The sequence below is a fragment of the Malania oleifera genome, chromosome 9 (assembly GCF_029873635.1).
Source record: "Malania oleifera isolate guangnan ecotype guangnan chromosome 9, ASM2987363v1, whole genome shotgun sequence".
Lineage (NCBI taxonomy): Eukaryota > Viridiplantae > Streptophyta > Magnoliopsida > Santalales > Ximeniaceae > Malania > Malania oleifera.
The window spans coordinates 70931044-70950460 of record NC_080425.1 but is presented as its reverse complement, the minus strand read 5'-3'; the positions used below and the strand labels follow the sequence as shown (position 1 = coordinate 70950460).

Below are 19417 nucleotides of genomic sequence, written 5' to 3'. Positions count from 1 at the left end.
TTCAAATTTAATGGGAGTCTTGAACTTTATATATAATGCTGTGTGAAAAGAAAAATGAAATGATCACATTTATAGGTGGTGATTGAACACCCGGCCTTACCCCAAAAAGGCAAGCTGAATGCCCTCTACTATCAGATATGGAACCTTATCGAACACAAAATTGACCTTGCAACTGCACATTTCAACTGCAGAACAAATATGACAATACAAGGAGATGGATATCTTATAAACTTTTGCTTCATTGATATAATAATCTCAACAGAACCTCTAACAAAAGAACAATCTGATGACATGTTGTGTGATGGGTCGACCAATCAGATGGTGAGATTTTCTTTAACGGCAGTCTCCAGTACATTAACGGCAGTGAATGTCCCCAGTATGTTTCCACCCACGTCTGGGAATGTTTGAAAGCCAGGAAGTGACTTCACCTTGCCCATTCAACCAACCTCCATGGGATACTGAAGAAGGTGATACTTCATTCCTGTTACTTCATCAGCTGCAAATTGTTTCTAGTTGAACTCCTCAGTGACCTTACCCGTCTCCACACATTACAGACTCTCCGGTTGCTCAAAACTTTTCTCGAGATACCCAATGTGCTCAGACCATATTGACATCTTATACCCGTATATCTGCATTTGGAAAACACAAAGCAGTCACTCAACATTTCCAATTTAATCATTTTTAGAAATTAAGGACTCTTAACTTCCATGAATAATAACAACAATAGTGCTAAACTGCTAATACAGTAGACGAAAATTAAAAATGAATATATAATATTCAGGACTAGATTTAACACGGCCAAAACATGAGGCCCTAAATTTTTTCAAGCTGCAAGGAGTCTGCTTCACAAAGCTTACCAAGCATTGACCAAGTGAGTAAGGCAGACCGGCAGCCAAAATTGCATATTCAAATATAAACATAAGCCTTCAGATGATGCATGACTGAATGACTTATGATGGCCGCTTTGCTTGGACAAAAATGCTCATAATATGAAATTTAAGCCAAAAAAATTTTCACAATTATCCAAGACGCTACCATGATTTTAAATATTTATAAATTTACCATGAATAATTGCACTTATCCTAGGACTTTTTAAACCAAGAGTCTCAGTTCAAAACATTGTTTACACCCCCTGCCCCACAAAAAGCAATATAGATAGATCAACAACCTGTAGGCAAGACATGCACAGAACTTTATCTAATCAAATTGCCTTTCCATGTGGATTTGAGAGTTTGTTTGCCCATGTGTAATGAGGTTGATATGCACCCATTGCAATTTCAGTGTCTCAAGTACCTTCTTTGGAGCATTGGTTGATGTTTTCTGATCCCAATATTACATACTCATCATCCACTATCATTCCTTTTGGGTGGAATAAGTCATGAAGCATTGATTCTTCTGAGAGAGTGCCTGCGTTATCAACAAATGATACAGTTTTAATAGCAGTGGAAGAAGGTATAGGTAATCTATGGTATTTGAGGGGAGAAAGCAAATACTGCACATCAAGGATTAAGTGATAGATACTTGATGAGTGTTTGCTGCAGTAGAATTGCTGGCATCTGAGGAGACATCCCTGTCTGCAGCCTCACGATTGCCCAGGCAAAAGAAATTCAAATAGTTTTAAGGCTCATATTTGTTCTCAAGCCCTGTCTCTTCCAAAGCCTTGTAAATTTTTTCATAGATCATTTGCATTGTTTTATTCTATAATGAACATTGAAACCAGGTAAATAATACAGGGCAGCCAGTAGAAGTGTTCAAAATTATCAAAAATCAAATAATGTTCAACTACCGCATCACATGGTCAAAAAAAAAATCACTTAATCCAAGCCAAATGGTTCATGTGTGATGTGCATAATGGCTGAATGCCAATGCGCAGCAGTAACCAACAAATCAAATTAGAATGAGTAATGGAAGCACTTAACGATGAATATACGAAATCAACAATCAACCATAAAGAGAATAAAATCAAACAATAAGAACACACGACACAAGAATTTATGTGGTTCGGCAATTTGCCTACGTCCACGGGAGCAAACGACTAATTTTCACTATCAGATTCATCAAACTTATATCAAGGGTTACAAATATAGTTTTTAAATCAACCCTATACGTACAGAAGACTTAGACTATATCTAAAACACTCCTGTAGCAATCCCCAGAGGAAAATCCTCCAAATCCCCCAATCTATTGATCTCCTAATTCAAAATTCATGATATGCGCCAAACGAAACCGTCAACGGTTTTAGCAAACCATAAACTATTTGATACCAAGAGTTGTTCCTTTTGCAAACTGAAGTCGTTTCCAATTTGCCTGAAATTGTCTATGGTTATCTCGCGAGGCCAAAAGCGTTGGTCAACATCGACCAAATAGTCAACGATTCTTCCTGCAACCAACTTCCTTGTTCTTTACTTCACCCTACTTTCTCGGCGCATATGTTCTATTCAATATGAGCCACATCTCCAATAATCTCCACCTTGGCAAATATTCACCACTTAGGAGAAATATAAAAGCATAACTTGCTGCTCCACCCGGGATAGTAGATTGGGACCGCCTTCCGTCTAGCACTTGGAGACGTAAACTAAGTCCAAGCAAAGCTTGGACTTGTTTGTGGTAACAGGAACTCCACCTAACTGAATACCCAACTCCTTGAACGATCCTGTAAACCACAATGCTTCCTTGGCAGCCTCAGCCACTGCCAAGTACTCCGACTCAGTTGTTGAAAATTCAACCAAATACTAACCCTGGACTTCTAACAAATAGGCCTTCCTACAACAGTAAACATATAACTTGTTGTAGAACTCTTATCATTCAAGTATCCTGCGTAGTCTGCATTCGAATCTCATAACCGATAGATCACTCTATTGCCTGCCAAAACACGCCACTGCACTGCTGTAGGAGACCTTTGACACGTCCCAAGCATCACCGTCCATCCTTGGGTACTGAGCAATAGACAATTTACATTGATTCGCCATTGGTGTACCGATGACCGGTGTTGCATTAACTATGCTAAACCTCTCAAACACCTTCTCCATAAAACCACCCAGAGATAACCACTATCTCCTTACAATTCTGTCCACAAAGCCCCTCCCTGAGATAACCCCAATCTCCCTGCAACTTTTTTTGCGAATCTCCAACCCAAGAATCTTTTTGGTCGTACCCAAAACCTTCAAGTCAAATTCCTTCATGGTTTTAAATAAAGGCCGCGACCGTTACGTAATGGTTTTTTTGGGTTACCGATACCATTACACACTACGAAATCGGTGGGAAAAAAAATCACGGCTGTAGCGGTTTTTACAGATCGCAACTGTTACGTAAAGGCCGCTACAATCATTACGTAACCGCTACAGGACTGTTACACTAAAAAAAATATTTTAATTTTTTACTTTTTCTTCTCACTTTTTCCCTCTCTTTCATATATCATTCTCAATATACCAAGTGACAAGAGGGGGAAAAGATCAAAAAGAGGATGACAATGATACAAATTTTACTATTTCTTTAAATACTCACAATAGATGCATTAATTAACAATTTGAAAATACTAACTTGTTAGGAAAATATTTATTTTGATAATATTAGTAATGTGATATTTATGTTCTATATTTTTCACTGCAACCTTCTTTCTTTTCTAGCTATTTTATATTTATATTATTCATATGTCTTATGTGTCTAATAGATTAATGAAGTGTAATGTATTTTGTTTTAGTAATTAATTTAGCACACGTAAGAATTTATCACAAATAAAAACAATGAGAAGTATAAATACGCACACACACGTAATTTTTCTATCAATGGTGGTTTAAAACAAATGTAAACTTGTTGCCCTTACCAAATAACTTGGTTACTTGAACTAGAGAATCCAAAATACACTAAAACTTAGTTACTTGAACTAGAGGATCTAGAATACACTAAAACTCTTTCTAAGAAGGGCTAAAAGCTTAAAACATGCAAGTACGCTAATATGCATAAGGTTGTGTGTGCTTCAAAAAAATTCACAGCCGTTACACCTGCTTCCCGTTATGTAACATTCGTTACTCCCGCTTCCCATTACTGTTACGTTACGCTACCCGCTACCGTGATTTAAAACCATGAATTCCTGTAGTAACCGGGAAAAAAAATATATATATATATATATATATATATAATAATAATAATAATAAAATAATAAAATAAAATTAATTAATTAAATTAACAAGTAAAATGAATAGTATGATAAGGAACAAATATATATATATATATATAAATATTAAAGCATGTATATATATATATATATATATATATGTGTGTGTGTGTGTGTGTGTGTGTGTGTGTGTGTATAAAGTATAAAAGCTTCTTCAAGAAGCTACACTTTAATAAATGTTTACTATAAAATAACACAAGCTTCTTTAAGAAGCTTTGAGTTCATTCTCTCTCTCTCTCTCTCTCTCTCTCTCTCTCTCTCTCTCTCTTCTCCCTCTCTCCTACGACTCTCTCTCTCTTCGATTCCGGGCTAGTTTTACGCCGGATCGACAAACCGAAACCACCACGACGCTCCTGGCGAAGTTCTCTACAAGTCTGCCGGAGTGGATCGTTAGGGAAACGAAGTTGGATTTCATCCCAAATCCAAGGTAAGGCTTTATATTCAATATTTGGATTTTTGGCAGTTGAAGAAAGTGATATACGCGTAAAAATACTGAACTTTAATACTGAAAATTTTCAGTTCCAAGGTATTGATTGGGAACATTGGGAATCATCCCTAAGCTGAGGTAAGACTTTTTAAGTCGAATTTGACTTAGTGGTAGTTATAGAAAATGTTGTACGTACGAAAATACTAAACTTTAATTTTGCGAGTTTTCATTTTCAGGATATTGAGTTGAGAACCTTGTGGGTACGGGGAAGATTTTCTTAGAGGCTTTTCAGGAATCAGGTAAGGGGATAAACTAAGCTAGTTTTGTTTTGAGAAAATGTATGTATCTATATATAGCATCTGGTTTTAGGAAAAATAAATATATTTATATATATGATTTATATTTGAAAAATATTGTTTAAATGATGATATGTTGAATACGTAGAAAATTTGTTTAGTGTGGCATGGGTATAAAAATGTTGTGAAATACTGTTTTTTCTTTTAATGGGGACGATATGGATTTCTATGATGGAAAACCGGCGTACGGGCTGAGATATTTTTATATGTATATGTGATTTGCCGGCGTATGGGCCGTGCTATGTGGATGAGATTTGTCGGCGTACGGGCCGTGCTATGTGATTTGCCAGCCTACGGGCTGTGCTATGTGATTTGTCGGCGTACGGGCCGTGCTATATAAAATGTGTAATACCGGCGTACGGGCCGATGATTTTTATGATACACGTATATATGTGAAATAATATGATTGATGTGAAAATAAATGATATGAGATATTTATGTATCACGGTTTTAGTATATGTATATAATATCAGAACCTGGTTGGCTTGGTCTAGGCTAGCACTTGCACGGTACCGTTGCTATGTGTCCATGGTCCTCGTGATCATGATATCTGTGTTAACGCCGCTGTACGGAGTGGTGTGAGATTGGATGGTCGATGTGGTTATTTTCAAGAAGTGTGCTGTTATCGCCCCTGGTGTACGGACCAGTCTGGGTAGACCCATCGGACCTACAGACTACTGTTTGACTTGGCAGTGGTCGGCCAACCATTGTCAGGTCTCGCCTTCGGGCCACACAATCCAGTCATGTGGGGGTAATACATGACAACAGCTAGCTAACCTACCAGGATTGTTTTATGTTATTATTAGTGTATGAGATGAGATATGTTTATGAAAATGCAGTATATTCTGCTATGTGTTGATATGCATATGTTTTCCTATATTGATAAACAGTATTGAATATATTATGTATGGTATATGTAGAACACAAAATACTCATGTTGCCACACACTGGTATTAGTTTATTTCCCTTACTGAGAGGTGTCTCACCCCTAAATCTTATACATTTTTTAGGAGCCCCTGATAGGAGAGCTGGAAAAGCCCCACTGATCTAGATCAGTTGTTTGCCCTCTTTGGAAGGGTAAGTTTTTGGTAGGGACAGTTAGGTTTTGTGGGGGATTGTCCCTAGATTTCATTTTTGAGATGTATATACTGTGAGATAGTAATTGTAGTGACTCTGGTATGTGTTATGCACATTATGATGAGATGTATATGATTTTATACTTTCTGCTGCGTAGGCTTCTACTGTATGTTTTGTTATATCCCTGGTGCCCACGGGCCCAGGTGGATTGTGACCTGCTGAGCTGGGATGTATGATGTGATGATAATTTATTTATATATATATATATATATATATAAAAATATGTGAAAAAGGAGCAGGTCGTTACAATTCCTTTCTCAACAAAGTTTCCGACTGATTAACCTTAGTAAAAGTCTTACCAACAATTGACATGTCATTCACATGAAACAACAGAATAATTACCCACTTGCATCTTATCTCCCTCTTCCCCTCTGGAAGCTCCACCAACTGTTATATCTCATACTTTTGCAATAACTCCATCTCCCCCACCATAGCACTCATTCATTTATTTTTCCCTTTGTTGTGCACCGCATCTTGAAAAATAGTAGGAACCTTGTTGGTAGAAATGAATGCATAAGACATCAAATCATCAAATTTATACCTGGACAATGGCCTAATAGTACATCTGGACCCATTGTGATCTTGCTGGTCTCTTGAGTTAGAACTCCCTGCATATGAATGATGTCATCTTTGTCCTCAGTCTATAACTCCACCTGCATCACAATCTCCTTTCTGTTGTAGTTTATATTGCAATACTACTGGTCTCTGGGGCTAGAACTCCTTACAATATGAACGATGTCATCTTTGCCCCGAGTCTCCAACTCCACTTGCATCACATGCTCATTGCTGCTACAGCTCTCTGGCACGTGTTTCTCTTCATCTACCTGAATATGCTGCACCATGGATTTATCACCAAAAAACATGTCTCCACTTATCGCCACCTTGTTTGCCGTTAAATCCCACAGCTTGAACCCCCCCTTTTGGATACCCTAGAATGATGTACCATCGAGACTTTACAACAAGCTTAGATCTCACCTCATTAGAAACGTGCATTGCTGGACCTGTAAACACTCTCAAACCAGAGTAGTCTACCGTATAACCTGTCCAAACCTTTCCTGCAACTTTCCCATCTAGTGATACTGTTGGCAATCGGTTAATTAAGAAACACGCCATACTCACTGACTTTACCAAGAAGTTCCTTGCAAGCCCTGCATACAACCTAAGATGCTACTCGCAAAACTCCTTGAACATTAGTGTACTCAGCTCCAATGTCTAACCCGAGGATCTTTCTCCCGGTCTGGTTTTCCACCTCAGCCACATGTTTAATTTGGCAAGCATCTCTGATTTGTGTCGCATGAAGTACCCCCATACCTTTTGCAATAAACTCAAGGTACATATGTCCAACTTGTGATACTACCCTCATTGGACCCCAAACATCCAAATAAATGTAGTTAAGAATACCCTCCGTTTTGTGTTTGGTTGTTTACACAAAATAGTATTACTTGACTCATAATTTGCAGTTGCAACTCCACCTACAACTGTGTTACCCAACAGTGCATATACATTTCCCGCTAACTTCTGTCCCTTCATCACTATCAAGACGCCTTTACACTCCTTCATTATCCCACTTTCAGACTTGTAACTATACCTGTTACAATCTAAAGTGCACAATGAAATCATATTCTTCCGTGGATCAAGTACATGCCTTACATCACATAACGTCCTTACCACACCATCATGCATTTTGATTCTGATATCCCCCATTCTAAAAACTTTGTAGGCAGCATCGTTTCCCATCAGAACGGAATCAGAACTCACCAATCTGTAAGTGGTGAACCAGTCTTTGTTGGGCATCGTGTGATAAGAACATCCCAAGTGTAGGATCCAAGAATCTATAAGGCATTTTGAACCTAATGAAACAAAAATCATATCACCATCATTGCTCCCTGAGTCTTCTTTTTTCACTACATTCACAGATTTTGACGAACCCTCCTGAGTTTCTGCATTCCCCTTCTTCCACTCCAGATACTCCGGTTTTATATGCCCAATTTTCCTGCACTTAAAACATCGAACATCCTTCCTCCTCCTGGATTGCGACTGAGCTTTATTATTACTCGATCCACTCCAGAACTTGCCTCTCCCACAATCTTGATTACCTTTCACCACGAGCCCTTTACATTGTGAATTCTCATCGCTTGCTTTCTTCCTCTAATGGAACCCTAACAATGCACTTGTGATATCCTCCAACGCCGGGGTTTCTTTTTCCTATGTCAAAGTCGTAACCAGATTCTCATACGTAGGAGACGTAGGGAGGGAATTCAGTAACATCAACACCTTGTCTTAATCCTCGAACTTCACATCAACCTGCTTTAGATCGCTAATGATCTGATTGAATATGTTGATGTGTCGATTCAGGTCCAAACCCTTTGTCATCTTAAGCCTATAGAGTCTTTTCTTAAGATACAACTTGTTCGATAAAGACTTGGACATCTATCGACTCTCTAATTTCAGCCAAACTGCTACTGGAGATTCCTTATCCATGATGTGGTACATTACGTCATCAGCCAGACAAAGCCTGATAGTAGCCACAGCCCTTGTGTCTAACTCCTTCCAACTCGTGTCGTTCATGTCTTCTAGCTTCCTTTCGTATAGTGCCTTCACCATACCTTACTGTACCAACATGTCCTTAACCCTCCTCTACCAAAGTCTGAAATTTCCTGTTCCATCGAACTTACCAATCTCAAACTTTGCAAAAGAAATCCCAGCCATTGCAACCAATAGCTTTGATACCTTGTTGTGCACAGTGGTCTGAATGTCAATGCATAGCAAAAACCAACAAATCAAATTGGAACGAGTAATGCAAGCACTCAACAATGAATATACGAAATTAACAATCAACCACAAAGAGAATAAAATCAAGCAATAAGAACACACGACACAAGAATTTACGTGATTTGGCAATTTGCCTATGTCCACGGGAGCAAGCGGCTGATTTTCACTATCAAATTCATCAAGCTTACATCAAGGGTTATAAATATAGTTTTTATATCAACCATTTGCGTACAGAAGACTTAGACTATATCTAAAACACTCCTATTGCAATCCCTGGAGGAAAATCCTCTAAATCACCCAATCTATTGATCTCCCAAATCAAAATCCATGATCTGCGCTGAACGAAACTGTCGACGGTTATCTCCCAAGGCCAAAACTGTCGATCATTGTCAACCAAATAGTCGACGGTTTCTTCCTGCAACTAGCTTCCTTGATCTTTGCTTCACGATGCTTTCTCGGTGCATGCATTTCACTTAATATAAACGACATCTCCAACAATGGGGATAACATCTGGCAAAATGAGATGTCATTTTTAGGTTCTACCAAATAGAATATTGATCTTTGAGCATTATCCACTGGCAGAGACTGTTAAATGACAAGATTTTCTAATTAGGATCTTCGACCCACTTAAGCATAAAATCTATGGTTCCAACTTGTAAGAATTATAGTCTAGTAGTTACTATATTTCTCCAACAATAACACCTAACATAGGATAGATGTAAACAATAAAATGGAGTTAAGAAGTTGAAATTTGACCAACTGCACAGGTAGGTTATGAAGCAACTTTCTGCCTTTGCCTTGAACCAGACTTGATCATAGGATCTTACATTCCATATGTCATACCACATCTAAACTTATTTATAAACACTAACCACATGTTTGGTACATAGGAATGACATGAAATTAGGGAGGATGTCAAATTTATCACTTGATTTCAGCATACTCTTCGTACAAATTTTCATTCCATTCCTTTCCTACCCCATTCCATAGAGCAAAAAATATTCCTTAAAACTAAAGAGCAATATTCCAGTATAATAAGCATGCATACATAGACCTCATATAGCTTTGAAGTATAACTTTCCAAGCTCCAGGACTCCTATCACTTCAACGGAATAAAAGTACCTTGTATAGGCACACTTTAAACTCACATGAAATTTAATGAGATGATGGTTCCAAGGAAGATTACTGAAGAGACGAAAGGGAGAGACAAAAAATATATGATAATATAGAGTTGTCATCTGAGTTATCAAAGTTTATAATTCCAATCAATTTCACGAAAGAAAAAAACTGTCCAAACATTAATATTTAAACGGCAGCGGAGGCTTACTTGCCAAAAGAAAATACTTAGGAGCACTTTTTGTAGGAACACCCTTTGGCAACATTGGGATGACAATGTATGCACAAAATCTGTCATTTGCTCTGATTTTTTTCAGAAATTTTAGTAGTAATTTCCCTTGGTATTAAATTGTTTGCACCTGCAGATAAGAGCTATGTTTAAGATTATGCACACAAGAATGCACCTGTGATTGCTAAGGAATGACAAGAAAGAAAATTTGGAAATTCTAAGACAGTCATTCCAACCGTCCTTTTGGAGCTTTGATTAAACAAAAGATTAGGGAAACTCCGAAAGTCACTACACTAACTTGGTTCCATATTCTCATCAATATTGTAACCAAGAAGAGTTGCATTGCATGAATAAAGGAAATAAAATCATAGAATATCCAACTATCAAATTCAAAAACATAACCAAGATACCATTATCACATGGACACACATGGCTCAGGCCACCAGGCATAGTTATCATGAAAACAGATGTAACCAATGTCTCTGTTCACTGTCTGCATCAGTAAATAGACAGAAGCCTAATCCTAAAACTATGTAATAAGGGCATTCATTTTTTCTTTCAGAATTTCAAACATTCGTAGATCCAAGTCAGACACAACTGGTGTCCATGTTTTCTTTTTCAGTTTTTATGTGTTTTCTCTTTTCCTTCTTTTCTTTGTATATCCTTCAGCCCCTTGTATCCATACAACAAAACATCTCTATCCCTTTTTGAGTCCCTGCCACCAAATCAAAACCAAAATCAAGCCGATGAAATTTAGGAACTTCACTCATACCACTTTTCTGAACCACATCTACAATTTGTAAAAGCTGTTTGATCAATTCCAATGAGCCTATCCTGTGCGCCATCCCACTGCCAAAGGACAAATAGTGTTTGTCACTGGTTGGTGATTTGAAGTTTGAACTTTTAAGCCTGACCATTTCCAATGAGCCTATCCCGATCAATTCCAATGACCCTATCCTGTGCGCCATCCCACTGCCAAAGGACAAATAGTGTTTGTCACTGGTTGGTGATTTGAAGTTTGAACTTTTAAGCCCGTACCATTTCCTGGGGACAGCTCATCGTGGAGCTTTGCCACCCCATACCAAGAGGGTCTGGAGAATGTTTTCACTAGCTGTAGAAGTTTTTCTGGATAAATTCCTATGAGCTTAAGCCCCATGAGCTCATTGTGGAATTTTGGGTTGGAATTAAGGGAACCCCTCCTAGAGTTTTCGCACCCAAATCTCAAAGGTCCACACAATTATTTCTCTGTTAATAATAATAATAATAATAATAATTCCAATGATAATAATAATAATAATAAAAAATTCCAATGAGTTCAACCCTCCATGATTATAAACAACAAGAGAACCGAATTAAAATATATAACATAAGAAAGGGGATTGCTAGGAGTTATCCTATTCTAATGATTATCCAACATTTAGAAATGATGACCCAAGGAACCTATTCCTTTTCTTTTATTTTTTTCAACCTAAAAGATTAGAGTTCCTAACCTCTGTCTTTGTAAGAAGTCCAATTGTATGATGACTCAAGGAAGTACTGATTCTCAGTACATATGAAATGTTGGGCAACACGGATGGCCTTCACATATGCCGTTTATATACTCATGTCTATAAGCACCTTCTTCCCACACAATAGGTTCTGTTTCAATCTAAATAACATACTAGTTAATCAATTCCCACAGAAAATGGGAATGGAATCCCACAATTGCATGTTATGAACATTAAATGAAAAGAAGATAAGTCCAAGTTTTATTGTAGTCTTACATGGCTTGTAGCATTTTTTGAGTCCTTTGGAAATCCTTTTGGAATCAATTGAACGAAAAATCTTCAATTTTTGTGAAAGAAAGACAGTAAAAACAGACTATTCAACATTTAATGAGTGTTTCTAAATTTGATACTAAATTCTGATAGGCATATCTGATTCACTTGGACATGCCAAGCCTCTGGATTATTCTGGCTGACACAGTGGGCATCTGCCATACCAATTATATTAGGGATTCTTTCAATATCAAGTAAAGCATCATCAGTTGATGTTTTTTTTCTTCAATTTTTTTAAGGCCATGGGGCTTTGAAGCCTTTAACCGGCGCTCCTCAAAGTTGGTGAGAATATCATATGCAACTGAACCATCAATTCTACTCAGCAAATCATGCTATGGTTATCGAGGACAACCAATGGTAGGCCAATGTCCTAGCAAAAACACTGTTGGCCTAACATAGCTTACTAATCTTGTTTTGATGATAACAAATCAAAGGTCATTTAACATGTTTTGTTGAAAGTGATGATACTTCAGGAATCAGGTTTTTAAGTTCAAGATCAAAGTTATCACAAAACTCATTGCAAAGTCTACATGAAAAAAGAAATGAACGCTCAAAAGACATATTTTAAAGAAAACTTGACGAAAGCTTAGAGAATTGAAGAAGCTCAAAGAATTGAAAAGGTAAGATGGGCTCAGCAAGTGACAAAGCATGAAGACTGGAGCTTAGAATGTGTTTAAAGTCTTAAGAGAGTCTCTATATAAGTACTTCATTCAAATGATGATTTGATTGAATTTGAAGTTTATTAGGAAACTCATTGACTTAAAGACCATGTTTTGAAAAACCTCGGAAAATACTTTTCAAAAGTCTTAAATTAATTTGGGGAAAGCAAAAGAGTAAAAAGTTTTTGGAAACAAAAAGAAAATAGAATTTTGGTCTGTCCAGGCGACTGACAAAGAATTAAACTGATTTTGAAACAACCCGAGAGGACCCAGGCGATTGACAAAGTTTTTCCAGTCGACTGATACATAAATAAACTGCTTTTGAAACAACCCGAGACGATCCAGGCGACTGACCAAGTTTTTCTAATCGACTGTCTCTCTTCTGCCTTTGAAAATCTCAGTGTTTTAATGAATCCAGGCGATTGACTCTTTATTCCCAGTCGACTGACTCTTCGAGATTTCAAATTTTAAATATAACAGGAAGTTTTCAAATTTGATTTTTTGAATTGTAAACATTATGAAAAATTGGGAAACACTCCAAGTCACTTGGGGAACACGAAATAATCTTGTTTATACATCTATAAATACCCCCCAAGGCTAAGGATTCAAGACACCAAGCAAATTCACAAGCACTCAAACTCTCTGAAGTGTCTTACTGAGTTTTTCTGTGAAACTCTCTCACAATTCTGAGCCTACTTTAAATTCTTCCAATCTAGAAAGAAAGCTCACAGTGATATACTTCTTAGGATTCAAATTCTTTCAATTGTTATTTTGAATTGAAGTATATTAGTGCTTAGTTGTTGTACTAATCAGCTCTTGTTGAGAGTGTCTTTGTACACCAAATTTGTTTCTTGTTTTGTAAACGGTTCAAGTCTTTGAATCATTGTTGGACCAAGTGTGGGGTATCGTTTGGAGAGGCGAACTCTAGTCTATTGAAGGAGAGATTGTAAAGGCTGCTCTTGCCCATCAAAGGAGGGTGTAAGGTTGCTTCTACCAGCAAAGGAGTGTTATAGTGGAATTCTTAGGTGGTGTGCTTAAGGCAAGGACGTAGGCGGGTATAGCTAAACCTCATAAAACTCGCGTCTCACTCTCTTTCCTACTCTCATTTAATTTTCAATTCATATAAACTGCGTTGTTGAATTTTAATTTTTCTGTTCATAATAACTACGTGGCTTGGATATTAAATAAACTAAAAATTAATTTCACATTGGAATTGCGGAAACCAAAAATGGAGTATATTGGTTGATCAATATTTATTGCGGAACTCTTAAGGGAGTACGTTGATTGGTTAACATGTAAGACTTATTAATTGTAAGTTTATTTAAATTCTAAGTTTTTGGAAGAGTGTTGGAATTTGAAATTGTGTTTCATATTGAGAAATCAAGTTCACTAATATAGGGATTTTATTAGCTGCATACTTAAATTCTACTTTGAGTTGCTCAAGTGCTGAATCTTTGAAACATCGCTGAACTCATTGTGAATTGTGTTTTGGTTATCTTGGTTGAATTAAATTGCTAAGGGATGTTCAAATTGAGATATTCATTCATAAAGATTTATAACTAAATAAATTTCTGCTGAACTTGTGATTGAAAATCAATTTTGTATGCTTGGTTGTTGAACTTAAAACAAGTTGAGAAAGAACCAATTAAAAAAGGTATAAAATTTTTTTTTTTTCAAAAAAACCTCAATTCACCCCCTCTTGGGAATACACCTTCCTTCCCAAACACAAATGCGTCAAAAATATGCAGGGGGAAATAGTAAACGTATGATTTAACATTTAGGGCCACAAAACAAAACTGATTTGCACAATTTAGTGGCAACACAGACAATATGGTACTAGCAAGCATTTCGTGCTTCACTCCACCATCTCCTAACCCCCACGCTCAACCCCACCAAAAATAAAGGAAAAATAAAATTAAAGAAAAACCCCATTCCAAAGAGATTTGTTGTAAATAAGAAATAAACTGAAGAATCAAAGAAAAAAAATAAGGCACTTAGGGTTGGAGATAGAAAGAAGAGCAAAGGAAGAAAAATCTAGTCAACATTTTCTTGGAGCATTACATACAGCTCCACATCTACTCTGTTATATATTAATAAGAATATAAAAAATTTGAGGACAAAAATACCCCAGTCACAAAACCTAATTATTAAAATAACATATTTTCTTCTAACACTCCCTCTCAAGACAGAGGTGCAAAAATATTATGTAACCCCAGCTTGCTACAACCACAACCATTAGACAAGGTAGGCTTAAATAAAAGCCTTCCGAAAACTGTTAGATTACCACTTTACTTAAAAGCTTAAGCTTTTAGGTAAAGTGGTAATCTAGTATGGTATCAAAGCTGGTTACCAGGAGGTCTTGGATTCTAGTCTCATTGCCTGTGTTTATTATGTGGTAATCTAACACATCACCTAACTGGTCCACAGACTTCACAAACATAATCTTTATGATCTTCTTCAACACAAGCATCCCCCACAATGATAGTTAACTTCAATGAGCTTAGTTTTCTCATGAAATACCATATTGCTAGCGATGTAAACAACAACTTGATTATCACAAAACATATCTATTAGCTTCATTACCAAGAATCCCATTTCTAATGCAAGAGACTTCAGCCACATAAGCTCACTCATAGTATAAGCTATAATTCAATTTTCTGTTGCAGCATTAGATCTTGTTGCAGTAGCTTGTTTCCTGCTATGCTAGGTAACAAGATTACCTCTCGCAAATATACAACATCCAATAGTAGACCTTCGATCATCAATGCAACCAACCCAATTTGCATAAGAGTATCTTATGATCGATCTCATATTTTTTTTAATTATATTTATAGATCAAACCTTTGATGAGAGAGCCTTTGAGATACCACAAAAATCTTATAAACAAAAAATGTGGTTTGGGATTTTTACTGACTCACCACCTTATTGCAAAAGATATGTCAAGTCTAGTGACAATCAAGTAGATCAACTCACCAACCAACTGCTTATATGGCTATCAACATGTCTTCAAAATCAACCCAACATCCCTAGACAACTTCATGTTAGGATCTTCCAGAGTATCAATTGGTTTAGCTCCTAGCAAGCCCAAGGCACATTTTTGCTAAGATACATCCAACATTTTCCAACACTATATATTCTCAATACCAAAAAAGTAATGCAAAGTACCCAAATTTTGAAATATTTCTTAAAGCCATCGCTTAAGATCTACAATCCTGCCCTGGTCACTGCCAGTAATGATGATATTATCAACATAAAATATTATAAGTACAACTTGTATCTCCTTTTTTCTGGCAAATCTCAAATAATTAAAGTAGCATTGGATAAAGACAAATGTAAATATCACCACAAATTTTTCAAACCAAGCTTGAGGAGATTGCTTAAGACCATAAATGGCCTTATGCAACCTACATAGTTTCTCATCCTCCCCCTAGCAACATACCTTGCTCCATGCATACCTTTTCCTGCAAACTCCATACAAAAAAAGCATTCTTTACAACCAACTAGCATAAGGACCAATCAAAATTAACAGCTAATGAGATCAATATATGAACAAAATTTAGTTGAACAATAGGAGAGAAGGTCTCAAAATAATTAATACCATAAGTTTGGGTGTTCCCCTTCGAAATCAACTGGGCCTTAAGTTGTCCAATAAAGCCATCATGAATATATTTGATGGTGTATATCCAACGACACCTAACCAACCTTTTACCAAGAGGAAGATCCACCAAGTTCCACGTCCCTTGAGTGGTAAAGTAATCCATTTCTACATCCATTGCATGCTTCCAGCTAGGGTTAGCAAGGGCTTCAACATGTGAGTAAGGGATATAGATAGAGGAAATATATAGGGCAAAAATATGTATAGGACTAGGAAGGTGAAGATAAAACATAATAGGCAAATCCAAGTCACACTAGGATGGATCTCCATAACTAGAAGTTGAAATAGTGATGAATACAAGAGGTGGTTGCATGGTAATAGTGATGTTTGTCTTTTTGTCATTCATAAACCCTCAATTGTTCCTTCGGTCAGTAATTGATGGATTAGGATGAGAAAGATTTTTGGAGAGGGATATAGTAGGAACAAGGGACACAAGGGGTCATAAGTTATTAATAGACTCAAAATAAATTCATCCGAGGAGGATCTTGCACTAGAGAAATAAGTTGTCCCTTAAAAAAGGTAACATCTGCACTAACATACTTCCTACAAGTGTGTTGTGAATGTGGGGATCATAACACCTATAACCTTTTTGAGTTATTGAGTACACAACAAAGACATTTAATAGCGTGTGGAGATAACTTGTCCCAACTAGTGTGTGAAAGGCGAATAAAACATTTGCACCCAATGACACGAGCCATAATAAAGAACATGGACGTTTTTGGGTACATGATAGAGAAGGAAATTTGTCCACCTAGAACACTAGATAATATCCTGTTAAGCAGAGAACATGCTGTGAGAAGAACATTAGTCCAAAAGGTTTTAGGAACATGCATATGAAGGAGTAGGGACCATCTCTATTTCTTCTTTCAACTACTCCATTATGCTGAGGGGTATGTATACATGATGTTTGATGAATTTTCATTTTTGGCAAGCGAAAAAATCTGAAGCTCATTTTAAACAAATTTAAGCGCACTGTTAGATGGAAAATTTGAATAAAATGCCAAACCAAGTTTTTTTTTTATTTCCTGGTAGAATAGAATAAATGCTAAATACATTCAAGAATTTAGACATGTTTTTTTAACAAATAGATTTAGGTCATACGTGAAAAGTCATCCACAAAGGACATAAAATATTGATAAATAGTCAAATTATTAACCCTACATGACTCCCAAATATCTAAATGAATAAGAGAAAATAATGATTATAATAAGATTTGAGTCTAGACAGAAAATATGTCCTAACATTCTTTCCTAACTGACACACGAACAATCAAAACAAGAAACAAACTTGAACACAGGAAAGCCTTCTTGTAGTTATTGAAGAGGTGGATGACTCACATGAGCGGCTGACTAATCAAGAGAAACACCATGAATAGAAATAGAGTAAGCACTATTACAAGAGTTGGATCTATTACCCCCACTATCAAAAGAGTACAAGTAGTCCTTTTTTGTAAAGAGATCCTGAATAACACAATGAGATGGAAAGAAGGTCACAAAATAGCTACGTGATTTAGTTAATTGACTAACAAATAAGGTTCAAGGGAAATTTAGGCCCATATTGCACAGAGGAAAGAGCCATAGAAGGACATGAAAGAATATTGCCATAACAAAAAATTGGCACAACTGAACGATCAGCAAGACTAACCTTAGATGTAAAGTAGTGGATTTCAAGGACTGAAATAAATTAGGACTACCTATCATATGGAAGGAGGCACCAAAGTAAATAATCTAGGGTGAAGAGGATGAAGAGGCAAGAAGCCCAATTGTGCTTGAATGGACCATAGAAGCATTAGATGTATAAAACTGAGCTTGGAGTTATTGAACCATGCAAACAAGATTGCTATGCTCTTTGGACACATTAGATGACCCCAGTGGAGTGACTAGGTGCACTTGAAGTTTCAACAGTGGAATCATCTCAACAAGAGACTTATTCCCCCATGTCGGTTTTCTATGGAGATCCCAACAGCGATTGATATAATATTCATTACTACAATGTGTGCAAATATAGGAAATATCATGATGAGCTCCCTGTCCTCACACACTACGCTTGCCATGATCGCTTTCTGGGCCCTATCCTTGTCCTCAAACACTTCTCTTACTAGTTACCATGGTTAGAGGCACTGCTAACGATGGCTAAACTATCACGGGAAGAAGCTTGAGAAGAATACTAAGAGCCATTTTTTGTGATACACTGGATTCTAGCATTTGCTCCATTCATGAATGGTATAGATTCACTGGCAAGAATTCGATCACAGATTGGTTGAAGCTCAAGACTCAACCCAAACAAAAACTCTACCTTTTTCCTTTTAATCATCTCAACATCAAAGTGTTGATAGATGTTAAGTACCTCTCACATATCCTACAAAGTGCTATATTACTCACTAATGGGCCTAATTTTTTTTTTCGGGACATATTTGTAAAACTTCTTAGATAAAAAATACAAGTTTGATTTTTATCCTGCGAGAAGATTTCATTAAGATATGACCTTGACTATTCTATGAAACATCATGTTCACAAAAATTCATGGCTCCATGCCCTACCACAACTACACAAGCAATATGTCATCTTTTTTCATCCAATCTTCATAATCCTTGGAGTCCAAAGATAAGAGGATAATGCAATGAACTTCTCTTTCATGTTAATATACACACATAGAATCTGAGACCACAATAGGTAGTTGGAGGATCCACTCAATTTGATGGTTGTGATCTATATGTTGTGGTATTAGTTGAAGCTCTCTTTGTAGAAACCATTAAAACAATCCTATATACACTACAATCAGCGCACACCAATATCAGGAATGAATTAACACAGAAACTCTGCAAAATTAGGTAGCACAAACAGGCATAGAACAACACTCACACAGGCACATAACAACACTCTGAATCTTAAAAGTTCTAAACTTCAACAGGAAGCTATGACCTTGGAACTGAAGTTACAGCATCCTAGGAGGAATCATAGGCATAATTAGTCTTTCACGCGTCCTGTCAAAGTTGGCTTTGAGCACACAAAGTAGAGAAGACTGCACTTTGACCACACAAAATGGGGCAGACCACAACAAAGCACTGCAGACACA

General features: G+C 36.8%; 1 pseudogene; it reads right to left on the bottom strand.

The window, feature by feature from the left end:
* Positions 1-314: 314 nt before the first annotated feature.
* LOC131163498 (phospholipase D beta 1-like) lies at positions 315-16448 on the bottom strand (annotated as a pseudogene).
* Positions 16449-19417: the final 2969 nt, after the last annotated feature.